This window comes from Hippoglossus hippoglossus, chromosome 6, assembly GCF_009819705.1.
Source record: "Hippoglossus hippoglossus isolate fHipHip1 chromosome 6, fHipHip1.pri, whole genome shotgun sequence".
Lineage (NCBI taxonomy): Eukaryota > Metazoa > Chordata > Actinopteri > Pleuronectiformes > Pleuronectidae > Hippoglossus > Hippoglossus hippoglossus.
Window position 1 is genome coordinate 19,322,746 of NC_047156.1, and position 22,394 is coordinate 19,345,139.

At 43.3% G+C, this 22,394-nt stretch overlaps 1 protein-coding gene and 1 long non-coding RNA gene across 2 annotated transcripts in view; one reads left to right on the forward strand and one right to left on the reverse strand.

The window, feature by feature from the left end:
- Positions 1-22,394, reverse strand: part of kcnq1.2 (potassium voltage-gated channel, KQT-like subfamily, member 1.2) — a 176,822-nt gene that overhangs the window by 11,869 nt on the left and 142,559 nt on the right. The gene's annotated exons all lie outside the window — the stretch shown is intronic.
- On the forward strand, positions 1,105-18,145 carry LOC117763621. Its single transcript, XR_004614193.1, has 3 exons — positions 1,105-1,120; positions 15,591-15,597; positions 17,977-18,145. It is a non-coding gene; the product is annotated as an uncharacterized LOC117763621 (long non-coding RNA).

The following is a 22,394-nucleotide window of genomic DNA, read 5'->3' on the forward strand; positions in this document are numbered from 1 at the left end:
GGCGTCGTCCATCTTTATATACGGCCTATAGAATAAACCCAGAGCACATAGAAAATAATAAACTCAACACAGCTGCTCTCGGGTTTGTTTTTAGAACATTAGGTAAAAGAGAAGAACGCCTTCACTTTGTGACATGAAATGCTTTTAATTTGTGTTCACGTGTACCTCCCGCTCTGAACGCCAGCTGGACGGGAGTTTGTTAGACATCATCGCAGCCGGCACACTTAGGTTCTCTCGTGCACTGACACATCAACATGAAGCTCTCCTGCAGCCGACTGGATTCACTTTCACTCGGCTGGTCTTTTTGCTTCCAGAGCAGCTGTCGTGCATGTTTTCTCAATTTAAAAAGTGCAGAAGTAGTGTTAAATTTCACAAAGTAAAGGATGGGGGATGCAGCCAAAGCATCGCATTCGTTTAATGAAGCTTGTTTATGACTTTAAAGAGTCTCATCAGTGAGAAATGTCACTGTTTTCCTCTGTGTTTGTTTGTCTGTCAGCAAGATTAAACAAAAACTACTGAACTACTCTCTTCTAGAAGGGTGGGGCCATGATCCAAGGAAGAACACATTAAACTTTGGCTCAGGGGGGTGCTCCATACATTCTTTTTCACTTTCTTTAATGTTTTGAGATAGGGCATTTTCAACATTATCGTTGATTTCGCCGAGAATAATTCATGGATCTTGATGAAAAATCTTTTTTTTAGGGGACTGATATTTATGAGGGTGTGAAATTAGGTGCAGATCCAAACCAAATCCGGATCAAGTGAATTTCTACGTGGTTTCATGAGAGGGATGTTGGGCCTTGGCGTCGTGTATCAGTAAGTGTAACTGAGATTTAAGATGACTTCATGAGTTTACACTTTCCTGTTCTCCTACAAAAACTGCCAAACTTTGCTGCATGTCATTTTTTCAATAATTCACAGATTAGCTGCTCAAGGTTTTCAAATTTTCGACGTTTTGCATGGAGTTTTCAAACATTTGGTAGTGGCCTGCATCTGTAAAAACTGTTTTTTATCATCTTCAGTGGAGGTGTGTAATTTTCTTCAGACTTCTAGCTTGAAAAACCACAAAGCTGTACAAACTGTACATACACACACTGTGGAGTGTGTGTGTGTGTGTGTAGTGTACATGCACAACACACAGTGAAGCCTTGGCTTTATAAGAGAAGTCACTAAATTTATAACACGCATTTTAAAACAGCACAAACTGACCAAAGCCAGTTAAAATGTTCAAACGCGTCTCGTAAAATCAAATATATAAAAACAAAGCACACATATACACAACATAAAAGAGAAACACAAACAGAGGGGAAGACATATAATTGTTTTATGACAAGCGTGAGCTGGTGGTTAGGAGAGGCTGAGGGGAGGAGATGTGTGGATGAAAGGATGGATGAGAGCTGGAGGAGAGAAAAGAGAGAGGAGGACAGTCGGGCCAACTTCAAAAGACCCTGCTGGCCTTTTCTTCAGCAGTTTGTTTTTTCGCTGTGTGTTGACTCATCTTCTGGGCTCTTTCATTTCTGAGGGGAGGGAGGCTTGTGTTCTGGGCCTGGACCATGATTATGAAATGGGATAGCGTCTCATTATTGGTGTGTTTGTGTCAGTTTGTGTTTATATCAGCTTTCATGAAAGAGTGTGTAACGTTTGGTGATGTGTTTTGGGTAGTGTGTGTGTGTGTGTGTGTGTTTAAACAGGAGACTGCAGAATCAGGGCTCCACACACACTTTATTTCACCACCTTTACGGGAAAAAAATTGAACTGCCCCAAAGTCCAAATGTTGTTGTTGACCATGTTTTGTGCAAAGGGCAGACGGACACACAGACAGACAGATAGACGCACATTACCAACACAAGCTGTATATATACCCCAGTCAGGACATGCTGACGTAATTCAAATCATTGCAATGCCTTTTAAAATGACATCATCATGACATCATTAACAACACGATGATGATAAATAATTGGTTTATCCAAATAAGCTGTAGATCACATCTCTAATCTTATCGGGTGCAAAAGTTAATGCACCATATTGTCTCCACATATCTAATCTCTATAAACAGATTAGGCAAGAAGGCAGGGGACAGGATTTCGGGGCAGGAAGCCCTCTGCAGCAAAGAAGGCGGAACACATTGATCAAATGCATCTGCTTTTTTAGTTTATTTGCATTCATATGCAGAAAGCTGTTGATAGAGATGAGCCAAAATGTAGTCTGGAGCAAAAACAACTACAAAAAGCATCACTGGTTGTGTTTTGTGTGATAAAAGAAACTATTCCGATTGTGAACAGTGTGTACACTATTTCATCAGTAACATGTTTCCATTTCTGTGTGCTCCGACTAAGTGTGAGCTTCAAATTTCCTCTGACTGTTTCCAATTGTTTGCCTTCAATCTTTCATTTTTTACTTGTACAGTACCTTGTAACTGTGTTTTGAAAGGTGCTATGAATAAATTAGATTTTTGACGATGATGAGGATGATGATTATTATTATTATTATTATTATTATTATTCAAATTTTGGAGTGCCATAGTCTGTTTCCCTGGTTAAGTGCCACCCAAGACTATTGCTATTGTTCTTTTTTCCCCTCTACAGCAGAATGACAGTGGGTGAAGCCAGTGCTGACACAGCCCAACAGACACAATGGAGCAATAGAGCGAGCAAGCAGCTGGTGACTGTTTGAATCCAATGACTAATAAAAAAATGCATTTAGTGAAATTTGTCCTTAAGTTACCTCAGACTCTGGGTCTGTAGGTCAACTCAGGTTCCATGAAGCCGATGCAGTGCCCTCCTGTGTGTTTTGTTTATCCAGGGCAGTGTATTTGTGAGGTCCTGCCAGTAAGCCATGACTGAGGGGAGAGACGGACTGGTGTCACTTTTTGCACCGGAACATCAGATCCTGCGCTGAGCGTAACTCTAGTAACAGCACAAGAGGCGGTGCCGTGTTGTAGCAGAGACATTTGAGGTCAATCGTTAGCACTTGGTTATGTTTAACCTTTGCTAAGTGACAGCTTGAAATGAATTAATAAAAAATCATACATGAAATCATTTCGTAGGGGTCCTGAGAAACATCTGTGTTCAGCCAGGATGACGGGACACCATCAGTCTTGAGCTGTGCTGCATGAATGTTGTTCTTAGGTATTATTAGACTTTTGTATATTTCAGTAGTTTCAAGCTTCATATGTAGGCTACAGTACAGCGTGCTGGTTTGTGTGTTTGACATTTTTTTACAACTAAACAGGAACATGATCTTAAAATATTCTTCCTCTCTGGTTTGTGCTCAAACGGCCTTTGCATGCAGATAAAGAAATGCAGCTTGCAGTGAATGTGAATAACTGTCAGTGTGATATATTCATGTGACCCATTTCTAAACTGTCCTGCTTAAATTATTCTACCCTGTTTGAATACACCGCCAAGCTCGTCATATTGTAGAAATTCCTGTATGTAGTCATACTTTGTGCAAGTAAAGCTGTAAGTCAGCATCATTCAAGTGTAACACATGAAAATGCTCCATATGAGGTGAACTGGGGTTATACTTTGCAAGCTGAGAGTGGATAAGAGGGAGAGAGCGAGTTTGAGAACAAGAATGACAGACTGCGTGAATGAATCTTAAACCGACGTGTCAGCTGAACTCAAATTCAGTAACCCATCGAGCAACCGATCTGCTCCACCAGTGGCCTCGGTGCCAACTGGAAAACGCAGCTAGCCCGGCTCAGATTCACCACGAGCCGAGCCGCTGCCAAGGAGAATGGCTTCACTTTAACACTGGCAGATACAGTATGTTCTTTGTATTTGTAAAAGCAGGAGAAAGAGATGGACAGAGAAGAGGGGGAGAGAGGGAGAAAAAGTGAAGGGTAAAGCCGCACGGGAGCGGTGTGGATGGTCTGTTTCTACACTGAGAGAGGGAGTGAAGAGGAGGGGAGTGAACGAGGGAAATGGTGGTTATGTTTTAAAGAACAGGAAACCGAGCGAGAGCACCTGATGCACATGATAAGTATCAAGGGCTGCGCCACGTGCCGCTAAACTGCAGCCAAAGCTCTTTTCTGCGAGGGTGGTGGTGGTGGCGGCGGCGGTGACGGTGGTGTGTGAAGGGGAGTGTGTACCGGCTAATCTCTCCTCTGAGTGGGCGCACACTCAAAGCTGCTTTTGTTTCTGAGGGCTACTTTCACGAGGACGTACAATCCCCCAAGTCCACTCCTCCCCTCCTTCTCTTTTTCTTCCCCCTTTTATCTCTCTGTTGTTCGCTGCACACTCCTCCTCTGCCCGAAACACTGTGGGTGTTTTATTTGATTTACTGATCACTCTGTTTAGACATGACTGCGAGGCTGGGAGAGCGAGAAACGTTGTATGTGCGTGTGTGTGCACACCCATGTTGTACCGTGTGTGTGTGTGTGTGTCCGTGCACATGCGTACGTGTGAGGGAAACACGGAAACACTGATGGTCTTTCATGGTGTCAAGGTAAAGAGTCAAAAGCCGAAACAGCCAGAGAGAGTGTCGGGTGAGGGAGAGGCTTTGATGTCGTGTTGGAGGCGCATGAGCGTTTTTCACATTGACAGATGTGAAGGTCGGGGAAATGTTACCGCAAACAAAATAAACTTCGGGCATAAACAAGCCGAAAAGGGATGAATTACGAGAAGGCGGCAACAAGAAGCTGCTCACAGGAACATGCCACAGAACAGGAACACTTTTAGGGTTCGTTCCGTCGAGTAAAGAAATAAACATTTTTAAATATACATTTTGATTTTCATGAGAAAATATGGGTAAAATAAATACCAAACAACTTATATTTATATAGACTGGAAAAGACAATTAAAGACCTGTGATTTTTGAGGAATTTTAGGTTTAAAATTCAACAGAATAAAGGAAATATTACACCCCTTTCTCATATCTATCTGTGCAATGCAATGGCTAATACAATCTTGTTACACTGTATATATTCTGTTTGTATTTTTTTCTATTCTATTAATATTTATATATGTCCTTATGTTTGTATTGAATGTTTACTCATTCATTACTTTTTCAATTTTTTATTTCTATTGTTTGACCGTTCTCTTTGCTGCTGTGTAACTAACAAAGGGTCATTTTATCTTATATTAAACAATAATAATCCTGCTTGGATTTCTGATTGATCCCCATTATTCTGCAAAGCCAATTTCTCATCAGAATTTGCCAAAAGCTAAATTAAACGAAAAACAATTTAAAATGCCCACGATCCTCTATTACATGTAAAACCCATGAAGCAAATCACCATCTGTCCATAAACACCTCCAAACTCCATCCAGGAAGCTGTCACCACATGCAGCTATACCAGTCCTGTGACCAAACTGTTAAAAGCACTTAAAATGCTTTTTAGTGAGTAAAATCAAACATACAGGGGGGGGTAAGGAGCAGAGGAGGGAGGGACGCAGGGTGGAGGGGGTGAGACGGGGGGGTGGTGGGGGAATAAGCAGTTGCCCGATGGAGCATTTGTCCTCAGAGACAGCTGAACGCGATCTGCTCCGAAAACCGCTCCCCTCATGAGGACAACCACACACACACTTTAATACTGTACGTTCAAAGGGGAATATTAACAGTAGGCGACACAAAATAATCCGTCCGACACTTGAGAATTTGCACTCGCGAACACATCGATTCACAGATATAATACAAACACGTGCACGCAAACACGCGAGGGAGAGAGAATGTGTACTTATGCGCACACAGACAAACATTTCTAATCATTTAAGGCCTCTTCTTTTCTAGGAATTATTTCAACACATCCAACGAAGCAAACACTATCATTTCTTCACAGAGGGTTCGAATAAAAGAGGACGAATGGCTGTCACACGACTCCATCAAGACAGTGTGATTACATTCTCCTGATAAACAGCTCAGCCACAAGACACCACATCTACAGCATCAGTGACGCAGCAGGACTCTTTGAATTACTCACATTCATCCATTGATGATACACACACACACACACACATACACACAAATATACTGATATGCACGTGCACTCTAGTATGGAAGGACACTGACATATGCAGCACCAGTGCTTTGGCAGTTTGTACATTTAAAGGTACACTGTCAGTTGCCTTGTTCCTGCTATCTGGCATATCTGTGTGTTTATCTTTGTATCAAAGCGCCTGTGCATGTGTGCGTGTGTGTGTGTTTACAAATGTGTGAGCATGTGTACGTGCACCTCAGCGAGCGACTTTCATCCAGGGTGTGGCCATGCTTGGGGTTCACACAGGGGAGTCTTTATAAATCAGAAAACACCACTCCCCTAACACACACACTCACACACTCACACACACACACACACACACACTCACCGCCAGCTGCCACAACCACCGAAAGCGCCCCGACCCCTCAAACACACACTCACCATCACCCCCAATCCCTTGCCAGGCCGTGGTGGCAGCCAGTGTGGCATCGTCAGTCACCGAGGAGGTGCTATGTTACTACGGCCACTGCTGTAGGTCGGCCACACTGTGGCTTTGTTCTCGTCATCAATAGGCCAGTCAGCCTGATATTATAAATGACAAGGGGCGTGCCAGCACTTTGGTCTAGGTTGAGGGCGACTATTGAAATGGATACTGGATGGATAATGGTGTCGTGGCTTAAGCACAGGAAGAAAAATCCCCCAACAACACAAGCCATTCTGTTTTTTCAGGGACCTAAGACATAAAACACAGTTTACAAATACAGCGGCCTAGTAGTACTATACGTCTTTTTAATTACTATTTGGTCAGTTAGAAAATAAAACCTGTAGAAACTGAGTTTTTTCCAATAGCTTTTTTCATTGATCCAACAATACAAAACCAACTGAGTTTCAATTTAAGGTTTTTCAAAAAAATTTGAGAAGCTAGAACAAGTGTGTGTTTGTTGATGATCATATTCTGTCAAATCCCTGATCACTTAGTACTTGTTACATAAAGAGAAGGTCTGCACACCTAAACCTAGATATTGGCCAGTGATGTTTTGAGCAGTAGGTTTCCTCTTCCTCAGAGAACTCAGATTTTCTCATTTTCTAACGTTTTGTGTTGTTTTATTCATCCAGCAACCATCATCATTATGATTTTTTTAAATATTTGATATACTTATTCGTTTCATCATTAAAATGCAAAAATCCATAGTTATTGTGGTTTTGCTGCAATCAGTTGTTTGAGGATGCCAAAAATGCTCTGAATAAAACTGAAAAACAGTTTATTGTGATGGTGTGTTAATAGGCAGTATAAAACATGCAGTATCTGGAGTCTATATCAAGCACCACCTAAGGTATTCCTTTATTTCATTTTCCGAGAAAATGACTCGCACTGTAGACCACAAAGCTCCTTAGACATGAGAGAGACACAAAATACCACAACACATGCGATGTAAACAAGAGTTGCCTCGGTACAGTGGAAGGAATTAAAGATTATGATGTGTATGTGAGTGTGTGTGTGTGTGTATCCTAGACGGAGAGAATCCCCTCGTGCCCCACCCCTCCGCCAGCTGTCTGCCCCGTCCAGACAGTGGCCCTGTGCCTGGTGCCACGGCTCCCCGACGGCATGCCAGCTGATCCTTGGGACGCAGGAGTCAGCCTGACCCCAACCAACCCCCTGTTCCCCTTTTAACCAGCATTAAAGCCATTATTTCAGATAGAGAGCCTTATTATGCTTTATGACCACAGCTGGCCTCATGCACAGGCGGAGAGAAGGAAAGGAGGCGGCGGCACAGTAAAGGAAAGAGAGAGAGAAAACGAGAAAGAAGAGAGACACTTTGTCGCCCCTTTGTCCCTTTTCCAAATATAGCATCTTTCCCCCGTCCCACTCAGCCCGGTGTTTTTGTTATGGTGGAGTTTTTCCTCATCACAGATGCAGACATGGGAGGCGGTCTTAGCAGGGAGCCTTGCAGATGTTTCTCTGGCTTCATGAGGAGTAAGTGTTTTGATGGTGTAAAATACAACACACAGGGAGGAGGATTTCTTTCAGACTGGAGACCCCTGGTTGGCCAGTGAGAGCGTTCAGAGACACGCGGGTGGTCGGAGCAACCGGGAAAACTGCAGAAAGGTCACCAGATCACGTTTGTTCATGTAACCTGTGAACTAAGGAGAGAATCTGAATGAAACACTGATAAGGCCAGATGAAACTAATCCACTCATTTGGCCTTTCACTGTGGTCTACTGGATATACTGTGTTCCCTGCATCTGTCTTAAAGGTGCTACTGTATCTGCATGTGTATATGTACAATAAGAAAACACAATAAAACTATAAAATAAAAATAATTAATAATAAATAATAATTATACATTTTATAATGAACCAAAACACTTTTTACACTTTTTGCCGCTTGCGACCTGCCATGGTCCATAACATTTTTATCGTCCATGCAGATGGTCAGACCTCATGGTTTCAGCTGCAGTCCTGGCCTGCAATCCAGTTTGTTCTCTCACACAAATATTTTTCTTTCTCTAGTCTGTACACCTGTCACTGTGAATCTGTTGTTGGTGAGAGTGTGTGTGTGCACCCTCGTGCACGTGCACCCCCTTTGCTGCTAGTAACTGCTCCTGCTCAGTCAGGAAGTCTGTCTTCTTGCACCTGCCTCCTAAGTCACATGCACAGTTCCTGTTATCTCTAAACTCCACTAGCTCATTCACTCCTCTCATCCATTTGAAACCTGACAGGCTCACATTAAGCCAATCACCTGTAAGCTTTCAAACTTCTAAATGTTCCCTCTCCCTCCTATCGTTCAGCTGTCAGTTCAGTACCGTGATCCCTGAGTGACCGACCTCCACCTCTGCACCACCTCAACTCTGGATACAGGGTCATCAACCTTCCAATCAGAAGTGCTTCATCCAACGTTCTGTCGCCATGCTCCCTTTTCATCACCAGCACCAGGCTCCAAGTGGAAGTCCCCTTCTATCCAAAACAGCTTATTCAAAGGGCTGCTTCCAAGTGCCAAAGTCTATTCCTCTGTTTGCAATACATATTCATTTCATTCTGATTTACTCATTCTCATTTGTTCCTCTAAAAGTCTCTCCTGATTGAAATCTTTTTAGTTTGTATTCCTCTTTTTCTACTCCTTTTATGAGTGTGAGTACTTAAGTCATATGACATTAGCTACAAGAAGTTCCTGTTTGCAACGAAACCGCAGACGTACAATCACCTAAAGAAACATTTAAACATATAATTATGAGGTCAGATGCCAAAGGTGTCGTCTGGAGTGTCTGACAGCTACTAGTGCTGCAGAGCACTGGTTTTACAAGTGGCTCCCTTGAACGCAATACACTGCCAATGGTTCGCACTATTCTGCTTCGTAACCTGAAAAGAAGTAGAAAGCATAAAGAAGAAGAATGTAATGTACTAACCTTGGATGAGAGCATTGCACAGTTAAAGTAATTGAAAACAATCAGCCTGCAAATGGATTAAAAGGACGTAAAAGATATTCGACTGACTTGTCCAGTTTATGTCTCAGGAGAGTGTTTTTTAGGCAAATAATATCAGTCAGACTTAGTGGGTTGAATATAATTAAAATAGAGAGGGACGAAGATTATCGTCATTAAAAATAAAAACTAGAATGGGACAAAGTAGAGTGCATACCTCAGTCCCCTCATTTGGATTTTCACCAACTTGTAAACATTCATTAAAAAATCTGTCCTCTAGATATGTCATATTTTTTCATCAAGATCCATGAATTATTTTCCGAGAAATCGAGGAAAATATTGAAAAACGCCTCTCACAATGTTAAAGAAAGAGAAAAAAAAAACAGGATCGGCTCCCTGATCCGGATCCACACCAAATTGGAACTAGCTCCTCCTTAGGTCATGCCGACCCTCTGCAAAATGTAGATGTTTTTGTGAAATTCTGCTGACTATTAAACAAACAAACAAGAGTGACACCCAGTAGAGCGCATAGCATTGCCAAGGTCCAACTACACTCCTCTTATATTCAATCAAGCTGCACCGAATTTCACACACTCATAGATATCCATTATCTATGCTGCTTATCATTTGAGGGTCGCAGGGGGCTGGAGCCAATCCCAGCTGACATTGGGGGAGAAAAAAGGAACACCCTGGACAGGTCACCAGAATATTGCAGGGCCAACATCCAGAAGAAAAAACAACCTTTGAATAATAGACATTAGTTCCTTAAATTTGCCACATTTTTTCCCATAGATTATTCTCTGGGAAATCTGTTAACATGTTGAAAAACATCCTAACATTAAAGAAAGTGGAAAAAAAAAAATCCTGCATCCACCCTATGATCTATGATCTGTTTTGTGAATATCCATCCAGTAGTTTTTGTATAATCTTACTTACAAACAGATGGACAGGGGTGAAAACATAACATCCTTGGCGGAGGTAAAAATGTATTCATCTAGTGACCCACTATCGTTCGCCTGTTGTTGTCCACATGCAATTTCCTGCTTCAGTGCAGACATCCGGAGTGTTTTCAGCATCTCAGGTATGCCAGTACTGAGCCAGGAAAGTGGCCATCAGCTTTACCTTGTTTTTAGCCCTCATGTTGCCTCTGTATGTGGCAACTCTTATCTGATCGGCCTCTACACAAACAGGAAGGTTTTTAATCACAGAATTTGTAAGTACTTTTGTTTTAGAAATGTGGAGAGAGAGAGAGAGAGAGAGAGAGAGAGAGAGAGAGAGAGAGAGAGAGAGAGAGAGAGAGAGAGAGAGAGAGAGAGAGAAGGAGAGAGAGAGAAGGAGAAGTAAAGAGAGGTAGGGAGAGATGCACAGCTGCCTGGGTACAATCCCCCTCACAGTACCTAGTCGCTGTCACTTGAGAAGGCCACTTGCCTCTAGTCATCAGGGTAAAAGCAAGTCGTGGGCAAAGACACACACACACACACACACACACACACACACACACACACACACACACACACACACACACACACACACACACACACACACACACACACACACACACACACAAACACACACTCTTAAAAATAGAGGCCTAGTGAGCGAGCTGCCGCTGTGAATGGCAGATACAGTACTCATACCAGAGCTTTAACATCAGCATCAACAACACGCTCATTAATTTTGATTCATAGCGCTGCCTCAGTTGGGATTTAAATAGATTAGAGAGCATGAATAAGACAATTCAGACTGGAGCCAGATACAGGGTCTGTGTGACACCCGGCCTTTTACAAAGCCTGCTGGTGTGTAAAGCTCATGTACATGTGTGCACTTGTAAGCACAGAATTCTGCACACGCTTGCACACGGGCTTAATGTCTATATGTGTAGTCCAAACACAGAACCATACGCCTTCTTGTCCTCCCATTGTCCCCCCCCCCCCCTGCAGCTTTGAGGGACCCTCTCTCAGCCTTGCAGCCTCCAGCTGTTGGGTTTGGGGCGACATACGCACATATGTACACAGATCTCCCCCTCCCACCCGCCCCTCATGCCTGCTGCAGACCAGGCTGGGTATTATTTTTGAGCTTGTGGTAAACAAAGAGCTGGGCTGTCATCAAACACAACCCCCTGCCCTTCTCACTCTTTCCTCCACTTTCCATGCTTCTCCATCTCGCACGATCTCCTCCGTCACTGTCCGTCCCGCTCAAAGGAAGCAGTCAGGACACATCACGGTCCTCATTTAGATGATTGTTGATCTAGAAATAAGGGGAGGAAATGTGGCCTTACTCGGGAAACGTCTGCAGGTAGCTAAATCTTTTCAAGTGCCATGCTGAATTAGCTCATTGCATTTTCTAACTACACTGTACCCACTGTCTGTCAGAGAGAGTGAGAGACATAAAGAGACATGTTCTTGCTGCTGAAACAGACACTAGAGGACAGGCTGGAAATATGCAGTTATACGGCTTGTGTGTGTGTGCCATTAGTTATACCTCTTTCCACCTAACGGAGTCTAATTTGGGCTCAGTAAATACAGAAAAAAGAGGTTTGTGGGTAAATGCAAGAGAGGGAGTAAGAGGAAAATTAAACTTCCACTTGTATGGCTGAGTATTCATCACTTAGCGTGTGAAAAAGAAGACTTTGGAAATTTGGTGTTGTACAATTTCTTCCTGGGTGAGCACAGGCGATGAGAAAGGAAGGGAAGCCACCCAAGTGGCTGAGCGACGCTCCTCCTCACAAACTGTGGTTTGTAATAGAAGGAATTGCTCAGAGTCACACCTCATGGCACTTGAGGTCATTCCACGCCAGGTGAGATGACTCAGACAGACTCAGAAGTGAAAGGCTGATGTATTCCACTGTGATCTTTGCTGGATCAGGCAAGTTTGTAGGATTCAGTTTTGTTGTAGCCTTGGTCACAAATCCTTTCCAAGGACTGATCACTTCTCTTATGTTGCCAAAATGCAGAATAATCACTTCTCTTTAGCCCCTTTCACACTGGGCAAAAAAGCCACAAACACCTGTGGCTTTTGTCTTCAGTGGGAAACGTTTCCCTGATTAAATGACTCTGCTGTGGTCATGAGCATTTATTTTCCCGGCCCCTTTTCTGTGCTGTGACGTCTTTTAGAGACACAAGCACTATAAACTGCCCAAAACGGTGCCGTTGAACCAGACAGACATTGGCTTCACCTCATTTCTACATAGCTTTTGGGCTACATGGCACAGCATGGCTAGGCTAACGGTGCTGTTCATACAAGGACCGCTTCAAACCAGAGATTTCAAGAAATTGCTCTGGTTCAAACTGGTTAACATCAATTGGAACACCAAAAGGCTAAACGTCAAAAGGAAGGAAAGCCAGTCAACATATGGCCTTATTTAGAGGACAAGTTGCAAAACAGTTTTTTATTATCAGTCTGAGTCGGCCAGTGACGTTGTGTCACTTCCATGCATGAGTAAGCAGGGATCCACTCTACCCTATTCCTCAAAATACACCCTGAGTCAGAAGGTGGCTAATGAGAGTCACCCTCCAAACGTGTGTGTGGGTGAATTCACGTGACTGAATTCGTAAATGTGTAGGTGTGTGTACAGGGCTCTCTGAATCCTGGAACTCGTAACTTTTTCACTCACTCACACACATACAAGGCCCTGTGTGGTGACACAGCACTAATGCCAGTGAGGGTGTATTGTGAAAACAGAGAGCTGAATGCTTTACTGGTTCTGAACAAGGCTGGAGGGTCTGAGCTCTGATCCTGATTAACCTCTCCATAGCCAACCCCTAACATCCGGACCACTCCTGCCAGCACACTAGTGAACCATCAACTAAAATACCTGGGAGGATGCAACAAGACCGGGGGTAGTCGCACAGTGAAGATAAGAGCACGTTCACTGAGGGAGAACTGAATCAAAATAAATTTGGAGATTTTTGCTAAAATAATAATTCTAATAGACCAACATTGCAAGACACATATGATATTGTAATGTTGTAATTTCCTTAGAATATACATCACTAATGCAGTTAACTTTTAGAAGAAATGGGCATGGGACGTCCAGCTGACTGATCACATGTTAGTTCCACAGGAAACTAGAGAGGAAGGATATATTAGTAAAGCTGCATTTTAAGAAAGTCAATGTACTGACTAGAAAGTAACTATTTTCAGTTAAACCTCCGGCATGGAAGTGATGTTTGAACCCCTGTTGTTTTCTTTAACATTGCAAGATTCGACTTTGGACTTTTTCATCCATTTATCAGCGCATAATTTGTGGACCTTAATGAAAATAATCAGTAATATTTAGGGGACTGATATGTGTGATATTTGGTGCAGCTTGACTGGATTTAAAGGTTCAGTGTGTAGAATTTAGTGACATCTAGTGGTGAAGTGCCATGTAGCAGCAGAATACCCCTCACCTCACCCTCCCCTTCCAAACATTAAAGACAACCTCAGGCAGCCTTCAGTTGTCATACAAACTCAAAAGGTGTTTACTTTGTCCAGTTTGGGCTACTGTAAAAAAACATGGCGGCCTCCGCAGAGAGGACCCGCTCCCGATGTAAATATAAAGTATTTAAATGTAAAGGGCCCATTCTAGGGTAAAGAAAACAACAATTTGTACAATTTAGATGAAACACACCAGTGAAAACATCACTAGGATTCTTTTATATTCAATTTCTGCCAATAGATCCTTTTCATCTAAATCTTACACTGAAGTTTTAAGGGGACTGATGGGCCTTGCCATACTATTCTGCTCATATTTTCACGTTAGGGAATAACACTGGGTCTGTTACAGGAGGCTTTGATAGTTTCAATATAAATTGCTTCGGCAAAATGAATGTGCTGTAGGATCAGTATTACAGTGTATAGTTCTGCAACAATGACTACATTCATTGACTGGTTTTGGTCGACTGGTCAAACTGACAGAAGAAGTGATATGCAGGCCTCAACTTGGACACTTACAACTTATGGAAACTTTTTCACAATGAATTTTTTACACAACTATATAATAAATCAATTGATAAGATAATCAGTTGTCACAGTTTTATTGCAGTATCAGGGAACTCTACTGCAGAAATATAAGCTGAGGACAGCAGGGCAGGAGAATCAATGTGTAGTGGTTTTAATGTGTTTACACTTCTCCTACCCTGTGATGTCAGACATAGAACTACAGCTATTAGCAAAAGAAAGATGGCAGTGATGCAGACAGAAACACCCTCGATACCAATGACGTCCGTCAGCTAATTGGTTGACCTCCACTGATGGGAAGGATGTCTATCCTGTCTGGAAATATTTATAGGTCAAGAAACAAACTAACATTGTCCAAACAAGATCAAGCTCGAAACAACCTTTCTTTCTTTTTTTTTTAAATGAAATAGAAACGATTCAAACAAACACTGTAAACAGCTGATGTGCTGGTGGGAGGCCAAGTGCAAATAAAAACATCAGGAAGGAAGACGGAGTGAAGGCTTTTCCGGAACAAATCCTTGTCCAAACACAACGACAGACAAGGGTTTGTTTGTCTCTCTGGCCTCTTGACCTAAGCTTTGTAGTGGCAAACTCTGAGATTTGTTGTGGAGTTAGTGTGTTGGCTCAGCAGTTAGGACCGTGATGGAGTGATACTAGATGGCGTGCTTTAACCGCGCTTGTTGCTTTAGGATCACCTTTATGATCACTATATCTCCCATGGCCTCCTTCTTCCAGAGGGTTGATAGCTACAAAACTGAAGCAGCGATCACGCAGTCGTCACACTAGTGCAAGTTGGAGAGAAAATGCTGACTGCAGCACTCCCCCTGACGAGATAACACAGACCAATCTTGAGACGTAACTGGAGCCTGCGATAAGAAGAGAACTGTTTACTTTGGGCCATTCCTGACCATATGTCACATGGAGATAATCCTGGCAGAGCAAATATCTTTTAGGGCTATCGCTCCTGCTATTTCATAGTCAAGGTCAAAGTCATCTTCAGCATTTCGAGGGATATAATCTCTTCAGGGCTGACACAAATATTTCACCTGACAAAACCCCTTTAAACCCGTAAGTTAAAATATATATTTCTAATCTTTACCTATCTAAACATTTATGCTGCAAATAAGGAAACAAAATCCTCACACAGGCAAAGTTTATTCCGTCTTTGCCACAGTGCAGAGCTGCATCATCGAGCCAGTGGTAGGTAAGATATACTCAAGTAAAAGTACCACATTAATGTGTCTACTTGAGTAAAAGTAAGTACTTGCTTTTAATACTTGCAGAGTGTAGCCTATTCCCCAATGCAACAGTCTACTAGTCTTACATCATATTTGCTGTGTCTCAGCAATGACCTCTTTCAAAATTCATTTCAGGTGTTTCTTCTTCACCAGTGAGTGCTAAGGGAGTCGGGGTCTAATGTTACCTACCCACCCTGATTGGATCAATGAACCGATTCCCCTCTGCTGGTTTATTACTTTAAAAAATATAAATAAGTAGAAAGTACAGATATTTGCAACATGTAATGGAGTAAAAGTGAAATGTACCTGAAATTAAATCTACTTAAGTAAAGTACAGATACATGAAAAATGTACTTAAGTACAGTAACAAAGTAAATGTTCTTTTTTACATCATGCCACACATTGCAGTGGTGATTGAAAGAGGTGCACAGACTGATAACAGGTTCCTTGCAGCATGGCAGTGTTCGTCACACAAGCCGTTTTCAAACATGAACTCTGGAAAATGAACGCACCATGGGGTTCGGACTTACTCTGCAGTTTGCCTTTCACATATGAAGAACACAGCAGGAGATTCTGCGGTCAGATGGTTAGACAGCAGCAAAAAGGGTTCAGGTGAGGGGGGGGGGCGCAGCAGAAGGCAGGACAAAGCGTAATAAATATGGCTGGAGAAATCTTGTCATCTTTCCAAGTTTTTTTTTTGTGTATGACACCTGTTCTTCATCCTGAGATATTTGTCTTCGTTTTCAGTTTTGCGTCCGTCGTGTGTCAGAAACCTCATCAACACACAGACTTGCTCGTGGTGATCCTCCGGAGAATCTCCCACTTTATCACACATGGGCTTATTTGAGGGGGCTGGCAGGAGAAACTCCAGAGAATGTCCACAGACTCAGACTTGGACATTTGTGTTCTCACATACATTCCCTCTGGATAATATCTGGAGGATATCTGGAGTTCAGTGCATATCTGAATGCACCTATAGCTGTGTTCTAGTTTTACTATTATAAGTATTGGGACAAGAGAAAATACTGCCTCAAAGAAAGACATTTGACACATCTGCATTATTGTTTTGAACCCAGTCTGAACTTTGTAATTGAAAAGTTCTATGTAGACTCAGAAGTCCAGGGCTGCAGAGTGGATAGCATCAAGCACCTCCTTCTCTCCAGCAATACTGTACGTCATGGACTTCCCTGGACATTAGAACAGAATTAAGTGAGAATGTAAGGAATACCTTCATCCAAATGGCACGCACATAAAGTGTCTATTGTTGTACAGGTGACGCAACATGGACCATTTTCACCAGGCTGAGGGATGTGCTGACTTTACGTGTGCGTTAAGAGGCCCACTATCAGATTTAGGCCTGGTCCCTGTGGGCTATAAAGCATGGTGTTGGATCACCACTCTGCTGGGGCCTGTAAGGGCTCAGTATGGGGGGGGAGTTTTTTTTCTCCCTCTCCTCACCCTCACCTAAGTGAACTTTTTCTCCTCGCTGAAAAGATTCTCTCTGTTTTTCCTCATCTCTTGAATTGACTTGGGTCACCAGTCTCGTTATTTCCCGTTTGGTTCAGACTTTCTTTCTTTTCGGACCCTTTACTATGACACAAGCTCAACTTTTCTAATTAAAAGTTGCTTTATGGCATAACTGTACTCTAGTGCCATGCTGCTATATTGTAATATTGTACTCTCACTCTTCTGTCAGTCAACTTCTTTTTGTTCATAATCGTACATTTTTCTCTATGATAACAAACATCAATTCCAAGTTTGGGAACTTTTGCAGAAATCCTCCCGAGCCTATTATCAAGCTCTGAAAGGGCGATTTGTTTAAATTAAGTGAAAAAAATCTGCTAAGAAATTTCCATTATAAGTCAACTTGTGTCAAGACTTGTGTAGAAATGCAAGTCAGAATCTAGACAGAAGACAACGTAAGGAAATCACTGCACAAGAATCCAGAAAAATGACACTGGATTCAAACAAGAAAAGTAAGTTCAAACCCAAACAAGTAAAAAAATATCTCATGTACTGGTAGAAAAGGAAAAAACAAAAGAGTAGAGTAAAGTACTTTAATTGGCAGTGTGAAGATGACTCCCTGTCTCCCCCTACATCACCTCACCGTCCTCCAGCTTGGGAAGCCATCAGCGAGGCTTTTTTTCCTGACGGGCCTGCGGTGAGGCGGAGGGTTACGGCTCTGGCGTTTGAAGCACATGCAGAAAGACACACAGGTGGTGTTTCACTCTCACTCTAGGGAGAAAGTGACTGACTTGACTGAATGTGACTGGGCTCCCTCTGTCTTTGCACATCTGGAGTGGGCCGAACGGAGGGAGGGAGGGAGGGAGGGAAGGGGAGTGGAGGGGAGTGGAGGGGAGGAGTATGCGGAGTGGTGAATGGCAAAAACGCAAGGGGCTGTGTGTGTGTGTGTGTGTGTGTGTGTGTGTGTGTGTGTATGGGTGAATGTGACTAGTAGTGTAAAGCATTTTCATTGGAGATAAAAACTAGCCTAGTGCTTCCATTTATTGAACTTGTTTATTCATTATTTTTGTTTTATGCTGTTACACATTTTGAACTTCAGGTAACTTTATTGTTGTGTTTTGCCATTTTCCACTGTTGCACTTAAATCCTGGAGGAATTAAATGTCCCACCCAACACACAAGAAATTAAAATCTGCTCGACTACATATGACTGATTGTGCCCCATTAAAAAACTGAAATGAATTGGTCCTTATGGATTTTTCTTAGTAACAGGGTTTCTGTCATGTCGATAATGTAACTTTACTTAAAAACAACGTAGGAAAGTGAGAGGGGTGTGGAATCAGAGAAAAGGAGAAGAAGAAAAATCATCCGAAGGAACAGATGTAGAAGCAGAGAAAAGAGAAAAGGCTGGGAGTGTGAAGGACATAAAAAAAAAAAAGAGAAGAGAGGCATATGTGACAGTGCTGCAGCTCTGCCCAGCGAGTGGCAGTGAAGTGTGCAGCTGCAGCTCCCGATGACGAATTGTTTCCCAGATGAAGATCAGTTTAAAGCCGGGCAGGAAATTTCCAGTTACTTCATGTGTAGTGAGCTGATTATCCGCACAAAGCAGACTCCAGCGCTGCCTCACCACGTAAGAGCTCAGAGGCCTTCATAATTCATAAATGAAAAGTTTGGAACAACCGGTGCTGTTTCAGAGCCGACCCAGCCAAACTGAGCAATCAGGGGTAAGAGCTTTGGTTTAAGAGGTGACCAAGAACCCAATGGTCACCTTGGCTAAGCTCCAGCTGTTTGAACATGGGATAAACTTCTCGAAGGATAACCGTCACTGCAGCGTTCCGGCAAGGGGCTGTATGATGGCCAGAAGGAAGATGTATGAAGAGAAAAACAACATTCTCTGGTCTGAAGAAACCATGACTGAACTTTGTGGCTTCTATTCAAATGTCTGAAAACCAGGCAGCACTCATCACCTGCCAAATACCATCTCAACGGTGAGGCATGGAGGTGGCAGCTTCATGCTGTTGGGATGATTCTCAGCAGCATGGAACAGAGAGGCTGGTCAGAGTTTTCCTGGATGTAAACCTGGGCCGGAGCTCTCAGGACATCAGACTGGGCTGAAGGCTCATCTTCCACAGCCAAGACAACATGGGTATATGGCTTAATGAGATTCCCAACCAGAGGTCTAACTCGAACCTAATTTAAAATCCCCAGAGAGAACTGAAACTGGATGAGCAGGTCCCCATCCAACCTGAGAGAGCTCGAGAGGATCTGCACTGAAGAACGGCAGAAAATCCTTAGATCCAGTTGTGCAAAGCTTGTCGTGCTCCATGGTGCTGCCAACTTTAAGAACTGAGTAAAAACACTTATCAATGTGATATTTCAGTTTTCTTTGTCATTACAGGGTACTGAGTGCAGATTGATGAGGGAAAAATGAATTCAAATGATCACAACGGAGCTACACAAGTATATGAACGTCATCCTGAACCACGAAAGAGAAGGAAAACTAGTGGTGTCTGAAATTAACGAGCTCTATCAGGAGACTCCCTTTTGCTTTGAGTTGAATAAACACATAAAAGTAATTAATGTAAAAGAAGGGCGAGCCAGGCCCTTGAACTTTGTTTTTCCTGAGCTGCCTGGTGAGCGGTGTGCCGGTGAGGAGAAGCCGTTCTTCTTCTGTGTGTGTTGGAGTGTGCTTCACAGAGAGCTACCTCTACGTTTGGCAAGGGAGGGGTCCACTTCACGCAGCTGTGCAAATCTTCCTGTGGGTCACGTCGATGCATGGTGTGTGTGTGTGTGTGTGTGTGTGTGTGTGTGTGTGTGTGTGTGTGTGTGTGTGTGTGTGTGTCCGTTTAGGCACCAGCACCTGTACAAAATCTCTCCGTCTCATCTCAGAGGCCCCCTAAAGAACTCGATACCGGGTCCTGCTCAATAGCAGCCTCACACAGCCACATCGTCCAAAAGCAACAGCGGGGCCGGGGGGGCCTCCTGCGCTCCTGTGGCACGTGCCTGCCGCTCCTCTAGCTCATGACCCAAGATGGAGTTACGGGGTTTAGGGGAGGAACGGCTGCTCGCTGCCCCCTGAGCTCCCCTGAGCTCCTCAGGCTACACACTCCATGGCTACCCCTGGCCCCATCAAAGGCTCCACTGGGTGGAGAGGGCACACGGTTGGACCTCCGGCTCATTGTTTTTCTCTCGCCCAACTAGCCGAGAGCATTAGTGTGTGTGTGTGTGAGAGGCCACATGTTGAAGGTGGGATTGAAAAGAGAGGAGAAAGAGAGGGGATGTGTCAGAGAGAAAAGTCCCTTAATTAGGGGGCTTAGTGAAAATGTGCCTTCGCGTTAAGTGACACCAAACGTCGAGGGAGCATAGCAACTATCTGCTATATCGAACAGCTGCTGCTTGCATATTTAAAGAACCATTCATCTCATCAGCTTCACATGTGACAGTGCGGTGTCGACTTTGGTGGGATTTGGACATGTGATACGTTCAATATTAATAAATATTGAATACACAGGCAACCAGCGCTCTGCGGCAGTGGTGGCTGGGACTCATCAACGTAAGCACCATTGTCGTTCCTGACAATGGAAACAATTGATTCTCCAGTTCAGGGTTCTGTGTCCTGAGTCGAGCTTAAATAATTAGTGCAGGTCACTTTTAGAGTTTCAGAAAGAAAGCTGCCACCAGTTGTATAAGCCCTCTCTAAAGTAATCACACTACTCAAGGTCATACCCAAGCAAGCGCATATATACGATACACTTGCAAATGTTTCAAATAATCTGCATTTTTATCAAGCCAAATATTTACAAATCTCACATGAAAATGACTTTGAGACGTCATGGATGAAGAATGTATCATTTCTCAGGAGAATCTGGTCTGGGCTCAGCTCATGGTTTTTTCACACATCTCGTGCCTTTGGATAAAAAACATCGTAGGAGGGATGAGCTCAGGGATGAGCTGAGCTGCCCGTGATGACGATAAGTTCCTGAAAGCAGCATTTGGAGGAATGTTTGAACGGAGAGGCTTCATGGGAATGTTCTATTTCAGTGTCAGCCCTATTCCTGGAATAGAAACTATTTCAGTCATAACAACGGCACGCTCACAAGACGGCCGATAAGATGCTGATCAGATGAGCTCAGTCTGGGGAATGTGTCTGTGTGTGTGTGTGTGTGTGTGTTTGCATGATAGAGAGTGAGAGAAAGGAGAAAAGAGACAAACAGGCAGAGGAGAGAAGGCGGGGGGGGGGGGACAAACGCAGAGTGTGTGAAATGCCTGATTGGGATGAATGGGACTGTGCGCAAAGAACAAGCGTAGGTGACCGGAGGTTTGTGGTGGATAGGATTTGCAATGTGCAACTAACGTCAGAGCCCCGTTAATGTTTGTTGTGAGCTTCCTGTCGGAGGGGCTTCCGTTCTGTGGGGAGAGGGGGGGGGGCTGTTTTAAAATAAAAAGTGTGGGTTCCTGCTCTCATATAAAAACATCAAAGGTCACTATGGCGACAGAAAACATTTTGACTAAAATCTTGTTCCGACGATTACAGGAAATGCGGGAAGTCTTTGAGATAGCAGACATATGGTGATTTGAGGGATTCATTTAACTTTTTCATTTTAATCACTGTGGTTCAAGTGCAGTTCAATTCCTGATTTTTATCCCAGAAAGAAAAATCGAAAAGACAGCTACATGTTTCACAGCTCTTGCATTGTTCTCCTTGACGTGTTGTATTTCCCCTCTCACCATCTTCCCCCTCACCTTCCTCTCTTCTCCTCCGCTGCAGATTTAACAATGTTCCTCTTATGGTGAGCAATTCATCACTTTTATGCAGCTCGAGGGTATAAATCAGCGGCTTAAAATGCTCCTCAAAATCCCGGGAATCCCACTGCCCCCCCGAAAACTGGCCCGCAGTGAGCTGGAGATGAGGTGATTTAATATCGGGAGGTGCTTTGTTTAGCATGCTGTGCCACCGACGTCTCCCTCCACCACTAAAAGCTCGTGCTAAGTCCAGCGTGCAGCTGCAAGAAGGGAGGAAGGGAGAGGAGAAAAAAAAATGAAACACGTTGTGGAAATTCATGCGCAAGCTGATTGCAGGCAAACCCACATGTTGTCATTATACAATCCCTTGTCTAATAATATTTGACCTTTTTCTTTTTATTACTAATGCATAATTCTTCTAAAAATAGTAGGATTTTTTAAGAACATACTTAAAATGTTTTTAGACTCTAAGAGGCATCGGTCCCCAGGTGTGTGACATTAAGGACGTAACTAGGAAGGAAAACTCTCCCCGCGGGTTAGGTCAGTGTTTATGGATGATGTGAAGTTACCACATCATTACCCATTTAACTGACAGAATGGAGAAACCGGCGAGGCCGAATGGAGTGACCACCCACCTGACATCATGCTGCATTGTCGCACGCTGAAGCAT